At 38.4% G+C, this 27,076-nt stretch overlaps 1 protein-coding gene across 13 annotated transcripts in view; it reads left to right on the top strand.

The window, feature by feature from the left end:
* Window positions 1-27,076, top strand: part of LOC126764471 (tubulin polyglutamylase TTLL5) — a 244,951-nt gene that overhangs the window by 180,093 nt on the left and 37,782 nt on the right. The gene's annotated exons all lie outside the window — the stretch shown is intronic.

Genomic DNA, 27,076 nt, shown 5'->3' with positions numbered 1-27,076 from the left:
TTCTTAATGCACCAAAAATGCAGATGAGAACCGCTTTTTGAACAAGCTCCAGCTGCTTAGCTTGTGGTTTTTGTTAGAGTTGCAATATATTTTTTCACAGTGGAATAAAACAATCTGCTTAGCGCGAAATGCAAACCAGAAGAGAGAGAACATATTTATTTATTAATTCAGCTTAAACATATGTGGGGTACTCACAACCTTCTTAAAGCATCGTAAAGTCGTAAAATTTAAAATTTTTACACTTGTTTAAAAAAATTTTTGTTGGATTACATACAAAAATGAGTTTACACAATTACAATTTTCAATGCTATGTTTTCGAATCGTTGTAACTTATAACTTTATGAGACTATATGAAACCACTAATAATATTACAGAATTGTATTTAGAAGAAGACATATCATTTAGTTTACAATGCTATTTTTATTTATTATTGTTGAATACATGCGCATTTTAGGGTTGTTTTCTCAAAGTCTGGTTAGCAGCCATCTGTCAATTAAGTTCTGGTTAACTTAAGGGGGTAGTAAGGTTATTTTTTTTATTTTATATTAATATACAATATCTTAAGATTATTCTGTGAAAATTTGAGAGCATTTAAAGCAAAATTGACGGAGACATACAGTTGTAAGTCTCCGCCCTCCGATTTGATTGTGAGCGGCCGCGACCGTAACGACCAGCTATCTGATAACTTTAAACGTCTTTTTCTCACACTTCACTTTTTCGAAGGCGGTGAACTCTGTAACGAGGTAACGCTGTCGATTTTTTTTTAATTTTAACTTATTTTTAAACAACAAAATTTCTGATTTTTTTGATGAAAAATCAGTATTTTGAGTTCCGAGCGTTGTAAAAAATTGAAAAATCATAAAAAAACTCGACAGCGTTACCTGAGGAAACTTATCAGTTAATCATATCAATTTGGGTTTTTAATTTCAGATGATCCAGTCATGAGTTATGCGGTTCACCGCGAATCAATTTTTTTTTTTTGGAACGTCTGAGAAGATTCTCTGTCACCGGCTCATTTTTTAATATTTTTCCATGAAACTTTCACAGAATATTCTTTAAATATCACATAATTATCCTATAATTATACAAATAAATAAATATTGATTGTATCTTAAAAAAATTATTGAAAATATGCTTTTTTTTTTGCTTGAATTAACCTTACTACCCCCTTAACAAGGACTTCCTATTTCTTTAAAGAACCTTTTTTTAACCACAACTTAACTAACAGGTGTCTGCTAAACAGACACTGAGAATCCAGCAAAGTGAGTGTATCGTTATATAATATAAAATCGGGAACTAAAAATGCACAAACCGGTTACCATATGAACAGAATTTTTAGAAAAAACCCAAAAACAGTTACCTGTGCGATATACTCTACGGAAGTATATTCACGGATATATTTATATAATATATATGAAAAGATAACAGTAAAAACATTAACAACAATTAATTTAATTGCCCTTATATGTTTATCTTCGTATACTCAGAACACACACTTCCCTCCAACACAACAAAACATTTAATTTTATTCAATATTTTCAAATTTGTTAGGTAATATCCCTTATGCTTAATAAAACAGTAAGTAAGATTACCTAAATTAAGTCTAAGGCCTAAGTATGGGAGTTGGGGTACTGTCGACCAGATTTTATCTACTTCTGCCAATAGTTAATACATCTTCTTCTTCACTGGCGTGGAAACCGCTTACGCGGTTATAGCCGAGTTAGCAGCAGCGCGCCAGTCGTTTCTTGTTTTCCGCAAGGTGGAGCCAATTGGAAATTCCACGCGAAGCCAGGTCCTTTTCCATAAATCTTTCGCAAAACTTTACTCTCGAAAAGTCGTAACGTCGGCTCATCAGATGTTGTCATTGTCCATGCCTCTGCACCATATCTTCTTCTTCTTAATTGGCGTAGAAACCGCTTAAGCGATTACAGCCGAGTTAACAACAGCGCGCCAGTCGTTTCTTCTTTTCGCTACGTGGCGTCAATTGGATATTCCAAGCGAAGCCAGGCCCTTCTCCACTTGGTCCTTCCAACGGAGTGGAGGTCTTCCTCTTCCTCTGCTTCCCCCGGCGGGTACTGCGTCGAATACTTTCAGAGCTGGAGTGTTTTCATCCATTCGGACAACATGACCTAGCCAGCGTAGCCGCTGTCTTTTAATTCGCTGAACTATATCGATGTCGTCGTATATCTCGTACAGCTCATCGTTCCATCGAATGCGGTATTCGCCGTGGCCAATACGCAAAGGACCATAAATCTCTCGCAGAACTTTTACCCTGACAGCTCGCAACGTCGACTCATCCGTTGTTGACATCGTCCAAGCCTCCTCACCATACAGCAGGACGGGAATTATGAGTGACTTATAGAGTTTGGTTTTTGTTTGTCGAGAGAGGACTTTGCTTCTCAATTGCCTACTCAGTCCGAAGTAGCACCTGTTGGCAAGAGTTATCCTGCGTTGGATTTCTAGGCTGACATTGTTGGTGGTGTTTACGCTGGTTCCAAGATAGACGAAATTATCTACGACTTCAAAGTTATGACTGTCAACAGTGACGTGAGTGCCAAGTCGCGAGTGCGACGACTGTTTGTTTGATGACAGGAGATATTTCGTCTTGCCCTCGTTCACTGCCAGACCCATTTTCTGTGCTTCCTTGTCCAGCCTGGAGAAAGCAGAACTAACGGCGCGGGTGTTGAGGCCGATGATATCAATATCGTCGGCATACGCCAGCAGCTGTACACTATTATAGAAGATGGTACCTTCTCTATTTAGTTCTGCGGCTCGAACTATTTTCTCCAAAAGCAGGTTGAAAAAGTCACACGATAGGGAATCGCCTTGTCTGAAACCTCGTTTGGTATCGAACGGCTCGGAGAGGTCCTTCCCGATCCTGACGGAGCTTTTGGTGTTACTCAACGTCAGTTTACACAGCCGTATTAGTTTTGCGCGGATACCAAATTTAGACATCGCGGCAAAAAGGCAGCTCCTTTTCGTGCTGTCGAAAGCAGCTTTGAAATCGACGAAGAGGTGGTGTGTGTCGATTCTCCTTTCACGGGTCTTTTCCAAGATTTGGCGCAAGGTGAATATCTGGTTGGGTGTAGATTTGCCAGGCCTAAAGCCACACTGATAAGGTCCAATCAGTTTGTTGACGGTGGGCTTTAATCTTTCACACAATACGCTCCATAGAACCTTATATGCGATGTTGAGGAGGCTAATCCCACGGTAGTTGGCGCAGATTGTGGGGTCTCCTTTTTTATGGATTATGGATATGGCATAGCACACTTAAATTCCAATCGTTGAGAAGATACTTGGTCAAAGACCAGAAGTCGTGAGCTGCTTGAGCCATATGTAAAAGAATCGTTTCTGGCCTGTCCCACGTGAGTAACGATCAGAGAACTTTCCTCACCTGCGTGAGCTTCTACACATGACCTCATCCTCCAATATTTATTACTAGGCGTGTTTTATTTTACCATCACAAGCTAATAGCTAAATAATGGGCAAATAAAATGCACTTAGCTTCTTTCATATTTTCGCTTAAAAATGAAGTGTGTTGGCAATGCGGGCGAAAACAGTCAGAAGAAATTCAATTTGTTTCAAAATGTCTGATGTGGAGAAAAGGTTAGTTTTGAATTTTTCAATTTGTAAAAGGGGTATTAAATTACTATATAAATATATTTATTTTGTTCATTTGATGATATTAATACGAAAGAATTAAAACAAATGTTCTATTGCCAACTACTTTTTTTGGAAAAATCATAGCTATTGTGAATGAAAAGAAGCGAAGAACAGACAATGCCTCTAGTTCAATATTCAAGCTTATGAAAAGCCAACATAATTATGTTGGCTAAGTTTTCCATACTGGTAATATTAATATCTTTGGCCTTAACCGCGCCGTAAGTTCTGCTTTCTCCAGACTGGATGAAGCAAATCAAATGGGTCTGGCAGTGCACGAGGGCAAGGCGTAATATCTGACGTAACAACAACATCGTCAGCCTTGAAATCCAACGCAGGATATCTCTTGCCAACATGTGCTACTTCGGACTAAGTAGGCAAGTGAGAAATAAATTTCTCTCTCGACAAACAAAAACAGCCAAACTTATAAGTCACTCATTATTCCCGTCCTGCTATATGGTGCAGAGGTTTGGACGATGACAACATCTGATGAGTCGACGTTACGAGTTTTCGAGAGAAAAGTTCTGTGAAAGATTTATGGTCCTTTGCGCGTAATCGGTCAGACGGGTTCCGAGATAAGTGATTTCACTTAAAAGTAGGTGGTGCCATGCCCGCCGCGCAATGTTAACCTTGGCCCCTATAAAGCCCTCGCATACCATATCTGCTGTTAAATTGTAGGTCTCTGTCGTATTTAGTTATGGATTTATCGCACTTTTAGTAGCTTTTAACAATGCCATTATATGGAGGTGTCGGTAGAGATGCTTAAGGGATTTGTCCTCTGTAAATTTGGTTATTGTAGCTTAACTAGTTTAGGATATTTGTACATATATTAAACCAAATATATTGCGTGATCACGTCCATTCTTTTTATCCCAAAGGAGCGATTTTCTGTACCAAATTATTATATCTTAATTTAGTGCTCAGTTATGACACTTTATAGGTTTTCGGTTAATAAGATTTTGTGGGTGCTCATTTAAACCCGTCTAAATTGTGACAAAAAAGCACCCAGAAATGAAAAAATAGACGCAAAATATTTAATTAATTATTAATTTGTAATTTGTCCCCTTCATATGTAATCCCCACCAGATGTAACACACTTATGCCAGCGATTTTTACAGTCCTCTAAACACTTTTCATAAGAAATTTTGGGATGGCCTTCAGCTCCTTCATCGAATTTTGTTTTATCGCTTTGATCGACTGTAAAGGGGTTCCATGGAACGGCAATTTTAGTTTGGGTAACAAGAAAAAATCACACGGAGCCAAATCTGGTGAATACGGTGGTTGATCGATGGTATTTATTACATTTTTGGCTTTAAATGTGGTTTCGGCTATTTTTTTCTTTTTATGATGGTTGACTTGTTTGAATGTCTCATATCCTTCATTTTTTTAATATTTTCATCAATTGAAGATGTCAAAGGTCGTCCAGAACGAGGCATGTCTTCAACGACCTCTCGACCGTCTTTCTAGGCTTTGTACTACGCGCAAGCTTGTGTTTTTAATAAAACTTTCGAAACATAGACAGCCCTTTCCGACATGAATTCCGCACATGCAATTTGGTTAAAAATACAAAAATTTGAGACAAATTTGAGACAAATTCTTTGTATTTTTATCTATTGTAAATATAGAAATGGCACTACTGAGGTGTACCGACTTTATCAGCTGTTGTAAACAAACCGGTTGACAGAACGCACCCATATTTGGCACAGTAATTCCTGGTTCTTTTTTATCCCAATGGACATAATCCTTTTTCTATCTCGATTAGTTTTAGGTTATACAAACAACCATTAGGTGAAGAAAACTATTATATTCTGTAGCAACATGTTACAAGAGTTTAAAAATGAATTAATAAATTTATGCATATTTACGTAGCGCAAACAGATCCCGTTCTAATACCTACATTATATACCATATGGCATATACAGTGAGCCACATTCAAAAATGAACACTTTACACTGGAAACTTTTAATTTAAATAAAAAGGTGTAAATGAGTTAATAACATTTTTGCGTCTAACAACTATTGAAGAACGGGAGATTATCATAAAAAAGTGGAAGGATAAAAATCCATCTGTAATCAGTAAAATTTTTGGAAAAAATTTCGACAGTCCATAACATTATGAAAAAGTATAAAAAAAGAGGCAACGTGTGTGATAAAATGCGTAATTTGAAGAACATAATAAAAATAGATGACCGCAATTGTATATTTATACTTCGCTTAATAAAACAAAACCATAGGTTATCTGCAACAGACTTAAAAACAAAAACAAATTAAAGAGAACGTCGACGTTTGTACGGAAACGATTCGTCGTTCGAAAAAAAATTAAAAGTTGGAGTTTGCCAAAAAGTATGAATTTTTGGTCTAGGGTTTGATTGAACAAAAACGATAATGAACTAAATATAATCAAAATTGATCTGAATTCTAGGTTTTATTTACGGATGAAACCAAATTAAAATTGTTTGGATCAGACGGCAAGAGTTTGTTTGTTTGTGTGTACCTTTCCAGGTAGGAACTGCAGGACAAGAATATTAAAACGACGGAGAATCTCGGTTGCAAGTCGGGATCTGGCGTCGGAAAAGTACACGAGTTGATGGTATTGTTAGCACGATTCCGATTACTTTGGTGGTCGGGAAAAAACACGAATTTCAGTATAAATGGGCTATGTACAGATAGGGGAGCTTTTCCAGAGGAGGAATATTTTAAAATATTCCCTATTAAAAATTCAAAAATATGTATTAATAACACTTAGTATTTCACAATGTTTTACTAAATTTTTTCACATTTTTCACTTTGTATATTTAAATATACATTCTACTCAACAAAATAAGTTCATATTTCACTTTTATTTTATTGTATTTAAGAAAAATGTATTAATTTAAAAATCACTTAGCACACTCAACTTTGAAAAGGTTAGATTGTTTACAATTATGAGGAAAACGAGCGTTGCCACATCTTAAACACCAAACATGTAGGATTTTTAACAATTTTTCTTTGTTTGTATTATATTTTCGAGTAATTCTTTTTTCTATATTGACTATAATAAAAAATACTTTCCAATACTTTTCAAGCTATAATTGGGGTGTGAACACTTTTTCCTTATACATATGTATATGTATAATATGTGATTTATAGTTAATATACACAACTAAGCAAAACTCTATAATAATATTATAAAATTTATATCATATCGAGGTGACTGAAGTACTTTCGCGTAGTACTCCTTTCCGCGTTGGCGGCCTTCGGCCCTGGTCGATCCAATACCCAGGGTGACTGAAGTACTTTTACGTAGTACTCCTTTAAAAATCTAAGTACTATTTAATTTTAAATAAGAACATATCCATATGCATGGCAAGATTGTTTCTACTTATTTTAATTTGAAATATAATTTATAGAAGCTTGTTTTTATTAGAATTAAGACTGCTAAATAAAGAAAGAGCAATTATTGCTAAAAAGAGAAATTTCAGCGAATTGCTCATATTTGCTTATTATCATATGGCAGCGCTCCATTTTCTCATAATTGTTAGCACATAAATGATGCTCACTACGAGTGTAAAAAGTAATTTTTAAAATAAAAATTTGTTAGGTAAAAAACCACTAAAAAGTGTAAAATGTGGATTCATTGAAATGTTTATAGTTTAATTCATTTAATTTGAAGCACAAAATGTGCGTAAAGTGTGTTTAATGTGGTGAAATAGCGTGTAGAAATGTCAAAATTTGCGGAATTTTTGAACTTTGAAGTCGAATATCTCGTAAACTAAGCGTTTGCGGTACCTATATATATATTATCAGGAGGAGTTCCTCTTTCCAACGGTATATTCAGATCGCGGCGCCAAAGAAATCGGAATTGTGCCATATTTATATTTAAAAACGTTCACAGCAGTGCAAAAAACTTAGCATTCGCAATAAATTTATGTTCTATCGAGTCAGTGACCCCAAGCACACGTCGTAGAATTGGATCGAAGAACTGATCAGCAGCATGCATCAGCTTCTTTGTAGAATATGGTTGAACGAAAGCATGCCCCGCGATTGGAATTTGCGACTTGGCTTCTGCGTCACTGTGGACAGTAATAACTTCGAAGTTGTAGATAATTTCGTCTATTTTGGAACCAGTTTTAACAGCAACAACAATGTCAGCCTTGAAATCCAACGCAGGATATCTCTTGCCAACAGGTGCTACTTCGGACTAAGTAGGCAATTGAGAAGTAAATACTTAACAAAAACAACCAAACTCTATAAGTCACTCATTATTCTCGTCCTGCTACATGGTGCAGAGGCATGGACGATGACAACATCAATGATGAGTCGACGTTACGAGTTTTCGAGAGAAAGGTTCTGCGAAAGATTTATGGTCCTTTGCGCGTGGGTCAAGGCGAATATCGCATTAAATGGAACGATGTGCTGTATGAGTATACGACGACATTGACATAGTCGAACTAATTAAGAGACAGCGGCTGCGCTGGCTAGGTCATGTCGTACGTATGGAAGAAAACACTACAGCTCTGAAAGTATTTGACGCAATACCCGCCGGTAGAAGCAGAGGAAGAGGAAAACCTCTACTCCGTTGGAAGGACCAGGTAGAGAAGGACCTGGCTTCGTTTGGAATTTCCAATTGGCACCACGTTGCGAAAAGAAGAAACTACTGGCGCGCTGATGTTAACTCGGCTATAATCGCGTAAGCGGTGTCTACGCCAGTAATGAAGAAGAAGATATGCGGGCTATGCGAGGTTTTTACTTGATCACAGTAATTCGCTTCGTAAGTAATATTTAGTTTTTACGGGAAAATATACTTATTTACATGACCAAATCTGACTTAACACATTTCGCGAACGCTCTTAAAATATTTCGATTTTTAAACTACTAAATACTCAATAAATCAATAACTAATTACAGCACTAGTCACTGGGTAAAAAGGGGTGAAATTCGACAACAACCACGTCTACTTCCCGTATAACACAATTTTAAATTCCATTTGATTCTTTCAATTTTCAGTAAACAAATCTGGAAGAAATTTATATAACGGGCTAAAACTTTGCACTAATGATAATGTCCTTTAAAATTTGCCACCTTATGACCAAAAATGGTCTAAATCCAAACAAAACTGTTCAAACCCTAGCTAGCGAATATGTGGACCACAGTATCTGTAGTTGGCTTTTGGCCGAAAATAGCCTGTTTTTGTTGACTTCTTGCTCATGACTACATAATTTTATTCTTATTTTTCAGTGAAATTTGGGATTTGGATCTTCTTCTTTCTTTTCATATAATGACAATACTAATCTCATTGAACGTTTCCTCAAGATGACGACTGTTTGTTTGATGACAGGAGATATTTCGTACATATATAATACATTATTTCTTCAAGTAATTTTGACAGTAGTTTCACAATGTGAATGATGCACATTAGAAGAGCAAGAGAAAATAAACAAAGAAATTATACTTATGTGTGTAAGTATATAAACATTTTCCTTGCGATTTAAGGAATGTGGTTGAAGATTGAAAAGTTTTATACAACATTTCAAAATGAGCTACATTTCATAATAATGATTTTAAATAATTTAGAATGAATTTAACGATTACTTTGAATTTCCTTTAAGAAACAATTGTTGATTAATTGTTTCTTCGCAAAACCAGGATTGCCAAATACGCATTTCATTGAAAAAATGTATTAAAAATTAGTAGTCGATTTCTTCAGAGCTGCATACTAGCACAAGAAAATTTACCGCAGGAAGCATTGGGCCATTTCTACGCTTTTTTGAATTATATGAAAAGAGAACAAGTGCAGTTATAGAATACTTAAATAATGTTCGCTTAGTATTGATGAATACTTATAGAACAATAAAAACTTATATGGACAAAACTGTCCGTCTACTTTTCCATATTACCAACTCTTGAAGTCAATTCTTGTAGTTGGGTGGAAAGAGTTTTTAATATGTTAAAAATATCTGAAAAAGATATAAACATAATAAAGAATAAATTTTTAGGAAATACATTTTAGAAATGTATTGGTTTAACGTTTCCATCAACAGGCAATTGTTTACCGTTGCTTTGAGAAGCTTGCCTCTGAGTTCTAGCAACCAGAAATATTAAGCTTCTTTCGTTTTAATGTCAGGTCTTCTACAATAACAAATGCGTAAAAATAAATTGAAAACGACAGTTTTACATGTACCTTTTGCGGGAGTCGAAGACGTTGTTAGGCATTCCTCCAAATAAATTTCATCGAATAGTGCTGGTAAATCCATCTGATTAAGAAATACAAATTTGACAGCATCAAAATTCATTTTAAATAATTTAACAAAATAGAATAAAATTCCGTCGGGAAAATACAATAGTTACATATTTATAACAGTGAAAAATACTAATTTGAGAATTTTGAAATATATGATGTAAAATGGGAATAAAAAGAAACTTGCTGTCCTATGGAATAGAAAAATATTTATAAACTATATCATCTTTTTCTGTTTTAAACGAATGTTGATTTAATTTATTTGCCAACAAAATACCTAAACCAGATGATGATTCCACTGGTTCTTGAGAGTAGTTTTCCACATCTAAGAAACAATGTGCTGATATGGGGCCTTATTTTTGACTAAAACAAAAAGAGTATTTTTATTTTTTTTTTAATTCTATATCTATTCATCTTATAGGCCACTCACACTTTTTGTTAAAAAGAAAAATGCGTTGAGGATGATGCCATATCCACGTCCATATTGCTCTCTGAGAGAAATGGTGATATTAGTAATATATTGTGAAATTTACAATACTATGTAATTTTTTATCAGACATTTATGTTAGATCTTTTGTGGGGTTTTATGTTATTCGAGGTTTCGATTTTGTAAACGGTTTCTATGTTTTAGCGATTTATTGATTTATTAACATTGCGGTTTAGGTTTTACGTTTCTTTATCTTCGGCGGTTGGTAGAAAACATATTTTGACGAGCGGTCTGGTTAGCGTTCCGGTTTGGATGCGGAGATCAACTACTCGAACATAACCGTCGGAACCGTAATGAAGTTGTTTTATGCGGCCGAGTCGCCGTTCCGTAGGGGGGAGACAATCGTCTTGTATAAGGACGCAGTCTCCAAGCTTTGGTGCCTTTTCTTGAGTTTTCCACCGGTATCTCTTGTCTTTTATATAGTCTTCCTTCCATCGGCGACTGAAATCATGAAGGAAATCCGCGTCGTCCGACAAAGCGGGCAAATGCTGCAAGAAAAGCCGCAGTAGTCAGATCCGAACATAGTTCGAGGTGTACTGCCTTTGTCGTAAATCATGAAAAGACAGCCACATACCCTTTTTTAAATGAGGAAGACCTTAGCATTGAGGCCTTTATCTGGAAAGGTCCAGCAAAATTAAACCCAGTGATGGTGAAGGGTAAAACATAGTTGCAGCGTTCAGGTGGTAAGGCTGCCATGATCTGCGTACGCATCTTGTACTTGTACATAGTACACTGTTTACACATGAAAATCGTATTTTTAATTTGTGACTTTAGTCGTGGTATATAAAACTCTTGTCGGACCATTTGTTGCATCAAGCGATGCTCACCATGCAGTGTAAGCTGGTGGAGATTTATAAAAAATAAGTAGGTAAAATGGGATTTCTCTGGGATAATGATGGGACGTCGTTCGTTGTAACTAAGGCTGGAGTTGGCTAGTCTTCCATTTGCCCGCATTAATCCCTTAGCGTCCAGGAATGGGTTTAAGAGGAGAAGTGAGCTTCCCTTTTCGAGAGGTCGTTTTTCAAGCAACTTTGATTTATCTTTGCTGAAATAGCGAGTTTGTGTATACAAGATTAGATTGACCTTGGCATGTTGCAATTCATACTCCTTTCATTTTTTGTTTAAGTATTTGAATGAATTGTGCATATAAGCGACTACCCTTAGTGCTCTAGGAAATGATGAAACTCTGTGGAGAATATCATCCCCTTCTATTAATTTGAGATGGGTGTGAACTATTGAATTTAATTTAGCTAACAGAAGAGCACCATTTAGTTCAAGCCGTGGTGGGCTTAGTGTCTTCAAAGGTGCAACTTTGGCTTTGGCTACCAAAAGATGTGAAGCTCTTTTGCCGTCGTACTGAGTACGTAAGTAGACTGTTGCGCAATTAGCCTTTTCAGAGGCATCAGAGAAACCGTGTACTTCTGCTTTAATGTTAGGGTTGAAATGTACCCACTGAGGAATTCGAATCTCTGATATAGTACAGATTTTACCTGTTCATCCCATTCAGTGCCATCTTGCCACAATTCTTGAATTAGAATTTTAGCTTGAATCATTATTGGCGAAAGGCATCCTGTATGGTCGAAAAGTTTTGCCACCGAGGAAAGTATTTTTCGTTTGGTTATGGCGGACATGCAGATATTGACTCAATTGTATATGAGAATTGATCTGATATCGCATTCTATTGAATCCCTAGTGTTTTTGTTGTACTAACCTTTTAAAATTAAGGAAGTCTGTATCTAATAGATGTTCCTTTCTTATACCTTTGATTTTTTCGGGATGATTTGATGTTATTTGCTTTAGGAGAAAACTTGCTGAATTTAGTGCTTTGATTACTTGAGATAGTGATTCACACGCTAATGATATACTGTGGCTCCCTGATAGAATGTCGTCCACGTATGCTTGAGTATGCACAACAGAAGTTGCTAAAGGTAAATGTGTTTCACAGGTTTTTGCAACTTCATGTAATGTCCTAATAGCTAAATAGGGTGCGAAGTTGATGCCAATGGTAACTGTTTTAAGTTTGTAGTCGCTAATTGGAAATCTTGGTAATCTTCATGTACCAGAATTTGCCTATAAATTTTCAACATCCCCGTTAAAAACGTATTTAAACATGCTCCAATTTAGTATTATCAACATGAGATCAGGTTGTATTGTTGGCCCTGTTTATAGTACATCATTAAGTGATTTGCATGAGCTCGTACACTTTGAGGCATTGAAAACCATTAGTACTTTCGTTGTGATTTTATCTGGTCTTATTACCTTTTTATGTGGAAGGTAAAAAGATAAATATCTGCCTTTTGATATGGTACAGTTCCTTCCATATGATTGAGGTCAAGATATTCGTCCATCACATTACCATATGCTGATTTAAGCTCATTTTTCCTTTTCAGGCGTTTTTCCATGCTTAGGAATTGCTTGACTGCTGACATTCTAGAGTGGCCCAGAGCTATAGTTTCTGGAAAGGTGGGTTTGAATGGGAGTCGCACAGAATAACGTCCATGTTGGTTTCTGGTTGTTGCAGACTTGTAATAGGCTGCGCATGCCTCGTCTTCTTCTGAAAGTTGGGTAATCTGAGGTATTTCTTCTACTTCCCAGAACTTTTTAAGTTGATTATATAAATATTGGTTTGTGATATTTTCCACTTCTGTTGTGAAAAAATTTATTTTTTCAGTGACTTGGCCACTTATAATCCACAATTTATTGGAGATTTTCTCTATACCTTCAAGAATTATTTGAGGTATGAAGTGACTGCCTAATAAAATGTCGATTTGTGATGGGGTATGCCAGTTGGGATCTGCTAAGTTAAGGTGTGAGCATTTTTCCCAGTGTATTTTATTTACTTCATAGCTTGGAAGCAAATTTGTAAGTTGCGGTAGAACGATGGCTTGTGCATCTATTTGTATATCCGCATTTGGGGAAACTATGGTGATTGGGCATATTTTATTAGAATTTTGAATAATTCTTCCGCCCATTCCCGAAATTTGAAAATTGGAATGTTTTATTGGCAATTTTAGCTGATTTTGAATCTTTGATGATATAAAGGATCTTTGAGAGCCTTGATCTATTAACGCTCTTAGTTTGAAAAAATCACCTTTATGTTCAATGGTGATGACCGCAGTGGGTAAAAGAATTTTGCTTTCATTTTCTGAATGAAGCGCTTGAATTTTTGCTGCTTTAGAGCAACATGGTTGTTCTTCCCTTTTTTCGGGATTTGAGGTTTCGGGATTACTTGATGTAGTTGTAGCGACTAACCCCGTGGTTTTTTTAAATGGATTTTTCTTCACATTTTGAAAATTGGTAACATTAAGCAATGAGTGATGTCTTCGTTGACAGTATACACAATTGAATTTGCTTTCACAGTCTTTTGTCATATCAGAATTCGACAGACAGTTTATGCAAAGTTTGTGTTGACGGACCAGATTGTTTCTATCTGAAACGGATAATTTTTTGAATCTCTCGCAGGATCTTAATTTATGACCTCCCTTACAGAGTTCACACAATGATTGCCATTGACTACTTTGATTTGACACGAATGTGTGACTTTTATTAACGTGTCTATTATATTGTATGCTTTACTGGCTTGGGGTTTGAACAAGTTTTTACTTGAGACATTGTGATGACTTTTTGGCTTTATAGTTTTTTTGTCTATTCGCTCAGCTATCTCGTGTTGAGCAGTGAGAAATGTTTTCATCTGTTGCCAGGTGGGCATTATTTTTCTTTCCACTAGAGATTGTTGCATTGTAGTAACGCAGCATCAGGCAGTGTTTCTGCGCAAATGGTTACTATCATAGGGTCCCACGATTCTGTGGAGATATTTTGTGTTTTTAACACTGATAAACAATTAGTCACTGTGGAGTGTAAGTTTTGAAATTCCTGGCTAGTTTCTTGTTGGATTTTTGGCAAATGCAATAAAGTTTTTATTGGGTTTTCTATCAAAACCCTTTCATTTTCGTACCTTTCGACAAGTGCTTCCCAAGCCAGTTTAAAATTTTCGTCATTTAAAGCGAATTGCTTGACGATACTACCTGCTTCCCCTTTTGTTTTATACCTGAGATGGTATAACTTTTGTGCTTGTGAAAGTTTAGGATGGTTTATATAAACGACAGTGAACATGTCCCGCAAGGACGGCCACTGGTCATAACATCCATTGAAAACTTCAGTATCACAAGCTGGTACTTTTAGATACATGCCTTTATCTAGGTCTTCTTTTTGTGTTGTAACCACTCTGGGAGGGGGAGTAGTGGCTCTACTTGTCCTTACTAACCTTATTTGTTCAGTTATCATTCCCTTTGTTAACTCGTACTGATCACGGCAGTTATCACACTTGGCTGTCGCCGAAGCTTTTGTGTTTTCTGGGAGTTCCGCGTCGTCAGTATCTAGTTCTGTATCGTACGCTGCCAGAAGGCGTGCCCATAGATTGTTAACACTTTCTAATTTTATATTTAAAACTGATTCCGTAATGTCAGTAATAGAGGAAGCTTGAAACCGTGTGCAATATCTTATAAAGCTATCACTTTCAGTGATAAATCTCGATATTATATGATCTTTTGATCTTCTGCAGGTGTGCTTTGTTTATCGTCGTCAGCCATTTTTGGAATTGTAAGAAACTGACCTGATTTTGATTCTTTTGAATCTGTGCTCATTTAGAATTAATAAGAATTTAGAATTAAAATTTGATGAGATATGTCTGATAAATACCGAAAACCGAAAACTCTTTGAAGTAAATAAGAGTTGTTATTCCCGTAAATTTACTAATATAAGTACGTGTTAATCGTTTTTGTTTACCGCACTGTTGTATTTAGTTGCGATTTTATATTTATTTTTATATATTTTCTATTACGGATTTTTCCGTATGTCCTTGTATATCTTCTTCTTCTTAATTGGCGTAGACACCGCTTACGCGATTACAGCCGAGTTAACAACAGCCCGCCAGTCGTTTCTTTTTTTCGCTACGTGGCGCCAATTGGATATTCCAAGCGAAACCTGGTCCTTCTACACTTGGTCCTTCCAACGGAGTGGAGGTCTTCCTCTTCCTCTGCTTCCCCCGGCGGGTACTGCGACGAATACTTTCAGAGCTGGAGTGTATCAATATCATCGGCATACCCCAGCAGCTGTACACTCTTATAGAAGATGGTACCTTCTCTATTTAGTTCTGCAGCACGAACTATTTTCTCCAGAAGCAGGTTGAAGAAGTCGCACGATAGCGAATCGCCTTGTCTGAAACCTCGTTTGGTATCGAACGGCTCGGAGAGGTCCTTCCTGATCCTGATGGAGCTTTTCGTGTTGCTCAACGTCAGTTTACACAGCCGTATAAGTTTTGCGGGAATACCAAATTCAGACATCGCGACCATCTGGTCGGTTGTTGATTTTCCAGGTCTAAAGCCACACTGATAAGGTCCAATCAGTTTGTTGACGGTGGGCTTTAATCTTTCACACAATACGCTCAATAGAACCTTATATGCGATGTTGAGGAGGCTAATCCCACGGTAGTTGGCGCAGATTGTGGGGTGTCCTTTTTTATGGATTGGGCATAGCACACTTAAATTCCAATCTTTGGGCATGCTTTCGGCCGACCATATTTTACAAAGAAGCTGATGCATGCTCCTTATCAGTTCTTCGCCGCCGTGTTTGAATAGCTCGGCCGGCAATCCGTCGGCCCATGCCGCTTTGTTGATCTTCAGGCGGGCAATTGCTATTCGAACTTCTTCATGGTCGGGCAATGGAACGTCTGCTCCATCGTCATCTATTGGGGAATCGGGTTCGCCTTCTCCTGGCGTTGTACTTTCACTGCCATTCAGCAGGGTGGAGAAGTGTTCCCTCCATAATTTAAGTATGCTCTGGGCATCGGTGACTAGATCACCTTTGGGGGTTCTACAAGAGTATGCTCCGGTTTTGAAACCTTCTGTAAGCCGCCGGATTTTTTCCTAGGATTTTCGAGCATTACCCCAGTCAGCCAGCTTATCAAGCTCTTCGTACTCACGCATTTCGGCCTATTTCTTTTTCTGTCTGCAAATGCGTCTCGCTTCCCTCTTCAACTCTAGGTATCTATCCCATCCCGCACGTGTTGTGGTCGATCGTAACGTTGCGAGGTAGGCAGTCTGTTTTCTCTCCCCTGCGACACTTCACTCCTCGTCGTAGCAGTTGTTTTTTTGCACTTTCCGAAAACCAATGGTTTCGGTTGCAGCTCTACGTAAGAAGTTTCAAATGTCGTCCCACAGTTCCCTTATACCGAGTTGTGTACGAGTGCTCTCAGAGTGCAGGAGTGCAAGCCGAGTAGTAAATCGTTCGGCTGTCTGTTGTGATTGCAGCTTCTCGACGTCGAACCTTCCTTGTGTTTGTCGACGTGCGTTTTTTGCTGCACAGAGGCGGGTGCGAATCCTGGCTGCAACAAGATAGTGGTCCGAGTCGATGTTAGGACTTCGGAGCGTACGCACGTCTAGAACACTGGAGACGTGTCTTCTGTCTATCACAACATGATCGATCTGGTTGGTGGCTTTTCGATCTGGAGATAGCCAGGTAGCTTGATGTATCTTCTTGTGCTGGAATCTAGTACTACAGATAACCATATTTCGGGCCCCGGCGAAGTTAATCAGCCTCAACCCATTTGGGGATGTTTCGTCGTGGAGGCTGAATTTACCGACCGTAGTGCCAAAGATACCTTCTTTGCCCACCCTAGCGTTAATGTCGCCAAGCACGATTTTGACATCGTGGCGGGGGCAGCTCTCATAAGCGCGTTCCAAGCGCTCATAAAAGGCATCTTTGGTCACATCGTCCTTCTCTTCCGTCGGGGCGTGGGCGCAAATCAGCGATCTGTTGAAGAACCTCGCTTTGATGCGGTTCCTTGTATATCAGCACTCGTAAAAGAGGTATACGAAGTCAATAACCTTTGTACATATATGTGCACGCTGTATGCGTATTTATGTGCATATGATATGCTAAATTATACAATCCTGCTTGTTTTTTATAATACAAAGAACAAGAAATTATTGTTGAATAATATTTGCCTATATGAGCTTAGAGTATGTATATAAGTATTTACTAATATACTGATCGTTAATAAAATGTTATTATTTATTTTTTTTTTGGTTTTTTGTTCTAATTTCGCACCGCTTATTGTTTATAATTAAGCTATTATCGCAGCTTCTAATAATTTAAGATTTATTATTGTTCTTATGCTTTGGATATACCCCCTGTGTGGGGCATGCCTGCTGTGGCTGAGTTGAATTGAATTGAAGGATTTGAAAAACAAAATTTAACACAAATTAACATAACATTTTTATAACATATTTAACAAATACTTTAAATATTTTTATTTCATATACATATATACTATAAATGTCTTTAATCGTAATAAATCACAGTTAATGTTCAATGAAGCGCCAATCGATGTACAATATTTTTGGTCAATCGGTCCTTTGTTAATACAAATAAACTTGATAGTCTTTCTACTCGTGAACACCCCACGTATAATTGCCCATGGGAGAAACATGGATTTTCCAAGTCTAATCCGCAAATAGACATTGTTTGGCCCTGAAATTTAGATATAGTCATCGCGAAAGCTAAACGAATGGGAAACTGTAGTCTTTTAAATGGTAAGGGAGAATCGGATGGTATCATCGTAATACGGGGTAACAAAACAATTTCTCCTATAAACTTTCCTGTCAAAATAGTTGCTTCACGAACGTTTCCAGTAATTCTTTTGATCACCAAACGTGTGCCGTTGCATAGTTTAGAAGGATTTAAATTATGCAGTAGAATAATCGGTGATCCAATTTTCAATCGTAGATTGTGTGGTGGCATTCCTGATATGTCTAAAGAATTTAAAAATTCAATTGGGAAATTCACTGTCTCGTTTTCTTCTACAGTAGCATCGATAGACTTAAATGACATTAAATCAACTGGTAATAATTGTTGTATCTGGTAGTTAATCAGATCAACATAAACATTTTTCGCTGCTAAAATTTTTATTATTGTATTTGCACTATTTTTCAACACACTATTATTTAATATAATTACACAAATTTCTATAAAAATTAAATTTAATTGAAAATTTCCACCTGTGTATTCCGGCACCAGTTAGCAAATAAACTAGAATTTCAGTTAAACGAAAAGGTCTCCACACTATTATTTAATATAATTACACAAATTTCTATAAAAATTAAATTTAATTGAAAATTTCCACCTGTGTATTCCGGCACCAGTTAGCAAATAAAGTAGAATTTCAGTTAAACGAAAAGGTCTCCACTTGTTGTAGTTGGTGCTTTTGTTGTGGGTTGTTTTCCAATTGGATAAATCAGGGTTCTCATTTACTACTCCGTAGCAGCAAAATTTCTAAAATTATTGCTATGCTATCGCTACCGCTCTCACATTGTCGGGAGCCACAGCATAGCCTTAGCATAAAACTGTAAAGTATGTACTCTACTCTGCTCCGAGTTTTGTTAGGTAAAAAACTAAAGCTGGAGCGGGAGCAAAAAATTAAATTCTGCGCTATGCTCTGGCGTAGCGGTAGCAAAAAATTGGGAGCGGTAGCACAGCAGAGCTAATGCAAATTTTCATGTGCTACAGCTCCCGCATGTGTTTGTTGTTTTTTTTCTTTTTTGCCATTTTCTGTCATTTACAGGTAGGTAGGTAGGGAGGAGTGCCGCCCTATCGGGCTCAATTAACACTTGATGTGCCATTTTGATGCACTGTTCGTTGAACTTCCTGTATCTGCTATTACGTTTCACATTCTCTTTCAAACCATTTTGAGGTTTCGATGAAACTACTTATGTCCGATATGCTTTTAGTGGAAATCCATTCAAGGTTTGGTGCTAGATGGATTCCAAGTGTTTTGTGTCGGATCTGTGCTAGAGCTGGGCATTCGCAGAGAAAGTGGAAGATTGTTTCCTTGTTCCCTGCTACTCCGCAGCCACGGCAGATGTCGTTGTAGGGCATACCCATTTTGGATTCGTGTTCCCCAAATGGCCAGTGCCCTGTTGTGGTAGCTGTTACTGTGTAAATATTTTTTCTTGACCTATTTAGTAAGTCGTTGGTTCTTTTCCTGTCATATGTTGGCCATAATTGTTTAGTTATGACGCATTTTGTAATGTTTTTCCACCTGTTGTTTGCAATTTGCTGAAATTGTCTATTGATCTCTCCTTTTATCGATCCTAGCGGGCTTGGTATTAGCTCCGCCATGGATTCATTGAGGAAAGCTCCTGCCTTTGCCAACTCGTCTGCTTTTTCGTTACCGAAAATGTTCCTGTGGCCGGGAACACAGATCAAGTTTAGCTGGAGCTTGTCTTTTATTGAGCTTAGTGCTCTCTTGCAGTTGTGAACTGTACTGGAATTTGTCATGGGTGAAGACAATGCCAGGAGGGCCGCCTGGCTGTCCGTAAATATAGTTGCTTTATGTATATTCCCGTGGTTTTCTAATAGAGCTTCGCAGGCTTTTTCTATGTCTAGTACTTCTGTTTGGAAGGTGCTAGCCGAGTTCGGTAGACGTATAGAGAGAGATATGCCAAGATCAGAGGAGAATACCCCCGTGCCTACTCCACAGTCCATTTTGGACCGTCGGTATAGACTGAGATGGTATCCTCCTCTTCTATTGCGCCTCTTCTTCATTCTCGTCTAGATGGTATCCTTACCTGGAAGTGTCTATTGAAATCCAGCTGTGGGAGAATGTAGTCTGATTTATTAATGGTGAGCTTGTTTAGGATTACACTATGTCCATAGTTCTGCTGGTTCCAACCTCCCAACTCTTTTATTCTTGTCGCCGCAATAGCTGCTGATTTTTGAATAAAAATGTCCATTGGTAGTTGATGCAGGATCACGTTGAACGCATCAGTCGGACATGACCTGATTGCCCCAGTAACACCCGCATATGCTGCTCTTGTATACCATTTAATTTTTTAATGTTGTATTGCTTGTTTAGCGCTGGCCACCATACCAGAGCTCCATATGTAAGTATAGGTCTTATGACCGCCGTATACATCCACATGACTATACTTGGTTTGAGACCCCACTTCTTGTTGACGATTCTCTTACAAGTATAGTAAGCCATGTATGCTTTGTTTATTCTTTTTTCTATATTTATTTTCCAGGACAATTTGGTGTCAATCTCCACCCCCAAGTATTTAGCTGTGTTTAGTACCGGAAGTTGAAACTGAGGTATTTTGGTTCTGCTTGTGAATAGCATCAGTTCTGTTTTGTTCGGGTTAACTCCTAGTCCATTGTTTTTAGCCCATAGGTTTAACCTTCGAAGTGCTCTTTCCATAATCTCGCTGACTGTTGAAGGAAACATGCCTGATACCAACAACACTATATCGTCTGCATGCGCCACTGCTTTCACTCCTCCACCGTTTAGTTGGAGTAGTATTTCGTTCAGCGCTACAACCCATAGGAGCGGAGAGAGGATCCCTCCTTGAGGCGTCCCTCTACTCACATAGCTTGTTTGTGTTGCAGCGCCGTTTGAAGCTATAATCTTCCTATTCTCAAGCATCGATAGTATCCATCTGCACACAGTGTCATCTATGCCACCATGTGCCAGAGAGTTAATTATCGCATTTACTTCTATGTTATTGAAGGCGCCCTCTATGTCTAGAAAAGCAACCATGGTGTATTGTTTGTGGTGTAGTGATTTTTCAATTACACTTATCACCTCGTGAAGGGCAGTTTCGGTTGATCGGCCCTTTATGTACGCATGTTGGGACTTCGATAACTTCTCCGCCATTATTGTTCTTACGTGTAGATCTATTAGTCTTTCCAGTACCTTCAGCATAAAGGAGGTAAGGCTTATAGGTCTAAAGTCCTTGGCATTTTCGTGTGTTCTTCTGCCGGGTTTTGGAAGGAACACAACTTTACTTCTTGTCCAACTTCTTGGGATGTAGGATAATAGAATGCTAGCTTCGTATATATTTTCAAGCTTTTGAACCATTGGTTCTGCAAGTTTTTGCAGCGTTATGAGCATAATCCCGTCAGGTCCTGCCGCTTTAAGTCTTGCAAAACTGTTTATGGCATACTTGATTTTGCTTTTGTCTATTATTTGGCCTTGATAATCAGCTGCGTTCAACGGTGGTTCTGGTTGAACCCTCGTTGAAGGTGTTTGCTGACTCCCGGGGAAGTGTGTTGTAATTAGTACCTCCAGAGACTCTTTTGCCGAGGAGGTCCAATCACTTCCCTCCGTCCTAATGTAGGCAGTGTTAATATGATCTTTGGATAGCATTTTGCTCAGCCTAGCGGTTTCTCTGCAACTTTCTATCGATGTGCAGAAAGATCGCCAAGAGTCGTTTTTTGCTTTCCTGACTGCTTTTTTGTATCTTTTCATAATATCTTTATATGGCTGCCATATTTTGGTTCTAAAACTCTCATTGAAAGCTTTCCTTAATTGTGTTCTCAAATTCTTGAGTTCACTGTTCCACCAAGGGGGAGACTTTCTCTTTTTCAAAACTGTTAGCCGAGTAGATTTATTGAAAGTTGTGGTTAAGATTTTTTCCAACTTCTCTACTTCTGAATCTAGTTCTTGAGGATTTCTGATACTCTTATTGCCTCCCTTTTCGAGGCATTTTGTTGCTATTCTGATATATTTTTCCCAAGCTGTTCTTCTAGGGTTTCGGTATGTGAGAGGAGCACTGTACCTCCCGCGGATGCTGAAGAGTATCCAGGAGTGATCCGACATGGAAGGCTCATCGGATACCCTCCAGTTATCCACAACGAGACTGTCTGTGTCTGTTGATAGCGTGAGGTCAAGCACTTCCTCCCACCCCGGAAACCTATCAGAGCTTGGAAAAATAAAAGTTGGCTTATCGCCCTTGTTGCATATGCGTAGATTACTATTTAGAATATACTGCAAGAGTGACTCACCTCTGGTGTTTATGCTGGAGCTACCCCATACGGTATGCCTTGCGTTTGCATCACACCCTATTAGGACATCCTCTTTCCTATTATCCTATACTAGTCTGGTGAGCGGGGTCGGTGGTATATCATCGTCATGGGCCAAGTAGGCCGAGACTAAGAAGAAGGGCTTTTCCTTCTGTTCCACCTTTACGACTATGATATCTGCTGTGCTGTAATTAGGACAAAGAAATGCATTTATACTTTTATTGATAAGAATGCATGCCCTAGGTTTACCTTTGTTCCGTGTGTAAAGCAGGTTATAGTTGCTGCTGTTTAGCCCTTTAATGGTATCTTCTTTGACCCAGGGCTCCTGTATTAGGCTGATGTCGATGCTCCCCTCATTCATAAGGGTTATCAGATTCGCTGTAGCACTCTTCGAGTGCTGCAGGTTTATCTGTACGCATCTAAGGTTGTTATTGGGCATCTCGGGTTTCTTCGATGCCCACTTTCCTTAGCAACTGGCTGGCGTCGTCGACCTCTTCCTTGTCGTCTTCGTCAGCCTCTTTGTCGCCTTGGAAGATTTTCAACCTGGCCTTGCGAATTCCGAAGCTGATTTTGTAGTCAGTCTTCTTGAGAGCCTCAATGGACTCTTCGCAAATGGCCACTAGTATTGGTCTGCTGGCTTTATTTGGTTTTTCCTCCTTTATCAGCTGCCACTCATCTATACCAGGTATAGATTTGTTCTGCAGCTTGATACACCGCAGGAGTTTTTCGCCTGGCTCCTCTAGTGGGGGTAACCAAATGCGAGCACGAGGTCTCTTTGGAATGTCCCTGGCGGGTATAAGCCTCAATTGGAGGCCTACAAAGGCGTTGCTGATTTTAGCAACACTACCCGTCAGGAAATCCAGGGAGGCCTGGTCCGCGCACTTGATGACCCTGTAGCCCCTGAGGGTCTCAGATGAGTCAAACTTCGGGTGAGGACCCGCCGGATTGTCGAGTACATAGCTTAGCACCATACTCGACAATCTGACGTCGATCTCCACCCATCTTTCCTGTACCGTGCTCGGTGAGGAGGAGTTCCCGTCTATGATGGCCACTTGCAGGCTATCTCTGGCTACATCGCAGAAATGCCTTGCCGCTGTTGCGCTGTTCTGTTCGCCTTCACTCCGCCTCGGTTTTTTAGGCAGAGTTTCGGGTGTTTCTGTCGTAGAGCGATTCCTTTTTTGTGAAGTGCTCTCCTGTATGTTCTCTACTAGAGGTTCTGATTGCTTCCTTTTCAGGTAGCCTTCATATTCCTCCACTATTGCTTTAAGGCGCTTTGTTTCTGCCTCATCAACTGGGGTGCCGGCTGCCTGGTCTTTGGCTATCTTCCCTAGAATGAAGACTGCCCTCTGGTACCGGTTTTTCCTCAGCTGATTCTGGGATTTTTTGCGCTTCTTTTTGATTTCCCCTTTGGCCGCCAGTGCACTTTGGTTGGTGCTCATGGCAGCTTTGGAGGTGGACGCTTCCTCCCTTATGTTTGCTGTTATCACTGCTGTATCTGCCGGTATACTTAGGTTGGTATGTCCGGCAGTACCTTTACCCGTCTCCTGGCTGGAGGCGAGTAATTCGTCTTCGTCGGATTCCGTAATGGGAATCCTGTAATTCATGTCCTTAGTCGTCGCTGTTGTCGTCAAATTGGTTGTTGTAGTTGTTGTTGTTTTGTTGTTTCCGTTCATTTGTTGGTCCCACGAGTAAGCCGGAAAGGGTTGGTCACTCGTCCGCAGAGCCGGTATGCGGAGAGAAGGCTTTTATACCTCCGACCTCGCCCGGGCATCGGAGGGGACCGTTCGCGATCAGCTATTTATTACCCCCCGCTGACCATTCAGCCCTCGGCACGGGTACCTCGACACCTTGGCTTAGGGTGGTGTTGGTGCGGGTATCCTCATACTTCCAACAATAGGAGATGGGCGTAAAACCTAGGGTTTATTCATCCATTTCACTATTGTGGGAATTATGGGGTGTCCCTCTTAGTTCGTAAGATTAGAGTGCGTTTCCTTTGGGATGCACACTTTACTCTTACTTAAGCCCCTTCGCCACGACAAGGCGACCAACTTCAAAGAGGCTTTACAAGTATGGTACAGTCGACAAGGCGACCTTAAAATTGATTGGGAATGGTAGAATAGAATAGAAAATTTTATACTTTATTCAATTATTATCTAATTCACTTTATTAATATATTTCTTAAAATATTTGATTTTAGATTTATAAAGTCACTTGACGCAACAAGTGCCAAAATGATTTGCATAACATTTTTTTGTTTGAATTATTCAATTAATTCAAATATTATGAGAGAAAATAGCAAAAAAGAAAAAAAACAACAAACACATGCGGGAGCTGTAGCACATGAAAATTTGCATTAGCTCTGCTGTGCTACTGCTCCCAATTTTTTGCTACCGCTACGCCAGAGCATAGCGGAGAATTTAATTTTTTGCTCCCGCTCCAGCTATAGTTTTTTACCTAACAAAACTCGAAGCAGAGTAGAGCACATATGTTGTTATGCTATGCTGTGGCTCCTGACAAAGTGAGTGCGGTAGCAAGAGTAAAATGAAATGCTACGAGAGTAGCGTAGTATTTCAAACGCTGGGATAAATAATACCCAGCTGTTCGCATAGGGTTGCAAAGTCTTTAATGTTTTGTGTTTGTTGTTTCAATGATGAGTCAGCAATAAAAAAATAATTGTAAAACAGTATAGTCAAAACCAGTATTTTTATAAATCAGCTACAATATATTGCTTTTTTAACTTACAATGTTTTACGTTTAATTTAAGTTAACATTCATAATTTGTAATTTAATTAAACTCATTTGAGCTGGTAACCCTTGTCTTTATGTGCTGATACGCTGTGCATAACACTTTTCCAATTGGAAAATAACCGTAGGTTCACGTCGTTGCTAAATTTTGCATGTACATACATAGTATATTGTAGTAAACTACCTGCTGCTGTTGGTATTTTATTTTGGTAGGCGTTCAGTGTTGTCGGTGTTGTCAGTGTTGTTTTTGTGACAGCTGAAAATTATAAACTTTTAATTTAATGTGACTGAATTTCACTGTTCTCTGATTTTGTAGATTATGTATTTGGCTGTATTTATGTAACTGTAAATTAGAAGTAAAACAAAATGTTAATTATTAATTGTAGAGACGATAAAAATGTAGCTTATATAAAACGTTTGTATTTTTAACATATCTGTTGAATACTTACTCAATCCAATCAATAATTAGCGACATCTGTTAGAATCTTTTTGAGCTAACAAATAATACAAATAATTTGCAATAATATAATATTGCGAGTATAAATTGAGATGTAATCTATCCTATCATCTAAGTTGGACCAAATTATATATATGTATATGCCAACTTTCATGAATATCAGTTGACTCGTTTTTGAGTTCATTCGAAACATACACACGCACACTGGATTTTTATATATTAAGATTGTACAACTGAGCATCCTCCCCCGGGCATCCACACACACACCACACGATCACACCACATCAACTTCACAACATTGACACGCACCTTCATCATACCCACGTCACAAACCACCAAAGCTTACATTCCACCTTACATACCAACCAACCACATCACACCAGCTGATTCCACACACAAAAGAAAAGAAAGGGGGACCAAAAGGACAACTGCAACTCACTTCGCTTTCGTTATTAGCAGCAACCAGTACGCGTGTGCGAATTTTTGAACGGCGTTTTTTTCCATCCTCCAATTTCAACATTTTTCATATCAAGTCGACGTTACGCGTGTGCGAACATTTTTGAACGGCGTTTTGTCCATCCTCCAGTTTCTACACTTTTTCATAAAGTCGGAGTTACGCGTGTGCGAACACTTTTGAACGGCGTTTTGTCCATCCTCCAATTTCAACATTTTTCATATCAAGTCGACGTTACGCGTGTGCGAACATTTTTGAACGGCGTTTTGTCCATCCTCCAGTTTCAACACTTTTTCATCAAGTCGGAGTTACGCGTGTGCGAACATCTTTTGAACGGCGTTTTTACCATCCTCCAGTTTCAACATTTTTTCATCCTGAGTCGGAATTATCAACCGCTACAAGCATTTTTTTTAAATTTTTATAAAACCAAACTTGGTGGTCATCGAGAAGGTGAGTGTGAAAATTAAGAATTCGAAGTGCGCCGCAAAGGGTGAGGTAGTGAAAAATACATGGTCCTTCGAGGCAAAAGGAACGGCACATTGGTGAAACGTTAGAAAAAAAAAAATATATATATGTATGTAAAACAACAACAAAAAAGCAAAAAGATTTTACATATGAAAGTGCAGGGACACCGTGAATAAAATATATAAAGAACGAAGTGGTACACAAATCTACATGCATACATGCGTACTTGTATGTGACGAAACAAAAAGAGTGGTGAAAAAGTAACAAAAAAAATAGTGCAGTTAAATAATATACATACATACTAAAGCTACATATCATATACGTATGCACAAAATTGTGATAATTAACAAAAAAAACATTAACCAAAATTGGGTGCAAACTAACACTAAATAAAATACGGGCGCGAACTTAAAAACAAATAATTAAAATACGGGCGCGAACTTATAATAAACGAATAAATAAAAAAGCCAAAATACAAATTGAACAAAAAAATCAAGAACCATCAACGCAACAAAGCGGAACGCCAGCGTTTGGAAGGAATTCCCACCTAGAGAAGCTAGGAAAGGAAGCACACCTCTTTTATACACATATATATTCTCTACCCAAAGTCCCTGAGGAAAAACCGAGTGAGTGCATCAATTCCACTTTTGATTTCATTTATTATATGTATATATGTATGTAGCGCTGCACAAACGGTCAATATAAAAGAACCGAAAGAAATTAAACCCGTTTAA

The sequence above is a fragment of the Bactrocera neohumeralis genome, unplaced genomic scaffold (assembly GCF_024586455.1).
Source record: "Bactrocera neohumeralis isolate Rockhampton unplaced genomic scaffold, APGP_CSIRO_Bneo_wtdbg2-racon-allhic-juicebox.fasta_v2 cluster09, whole genome shotgun sequence".
In the NCBI taxonomy this organism is placed as follows: Eukaryota; Metazoa; Arthropoda; class Insecta; order Diptera; family Tephritidae; genus Bactrocera; species Bactrocera neohumeralis.
Note: the sequence above shows the minus strand (reverse complement) of the source record. Positions and strands in the feature narration are given on the sequence as shown.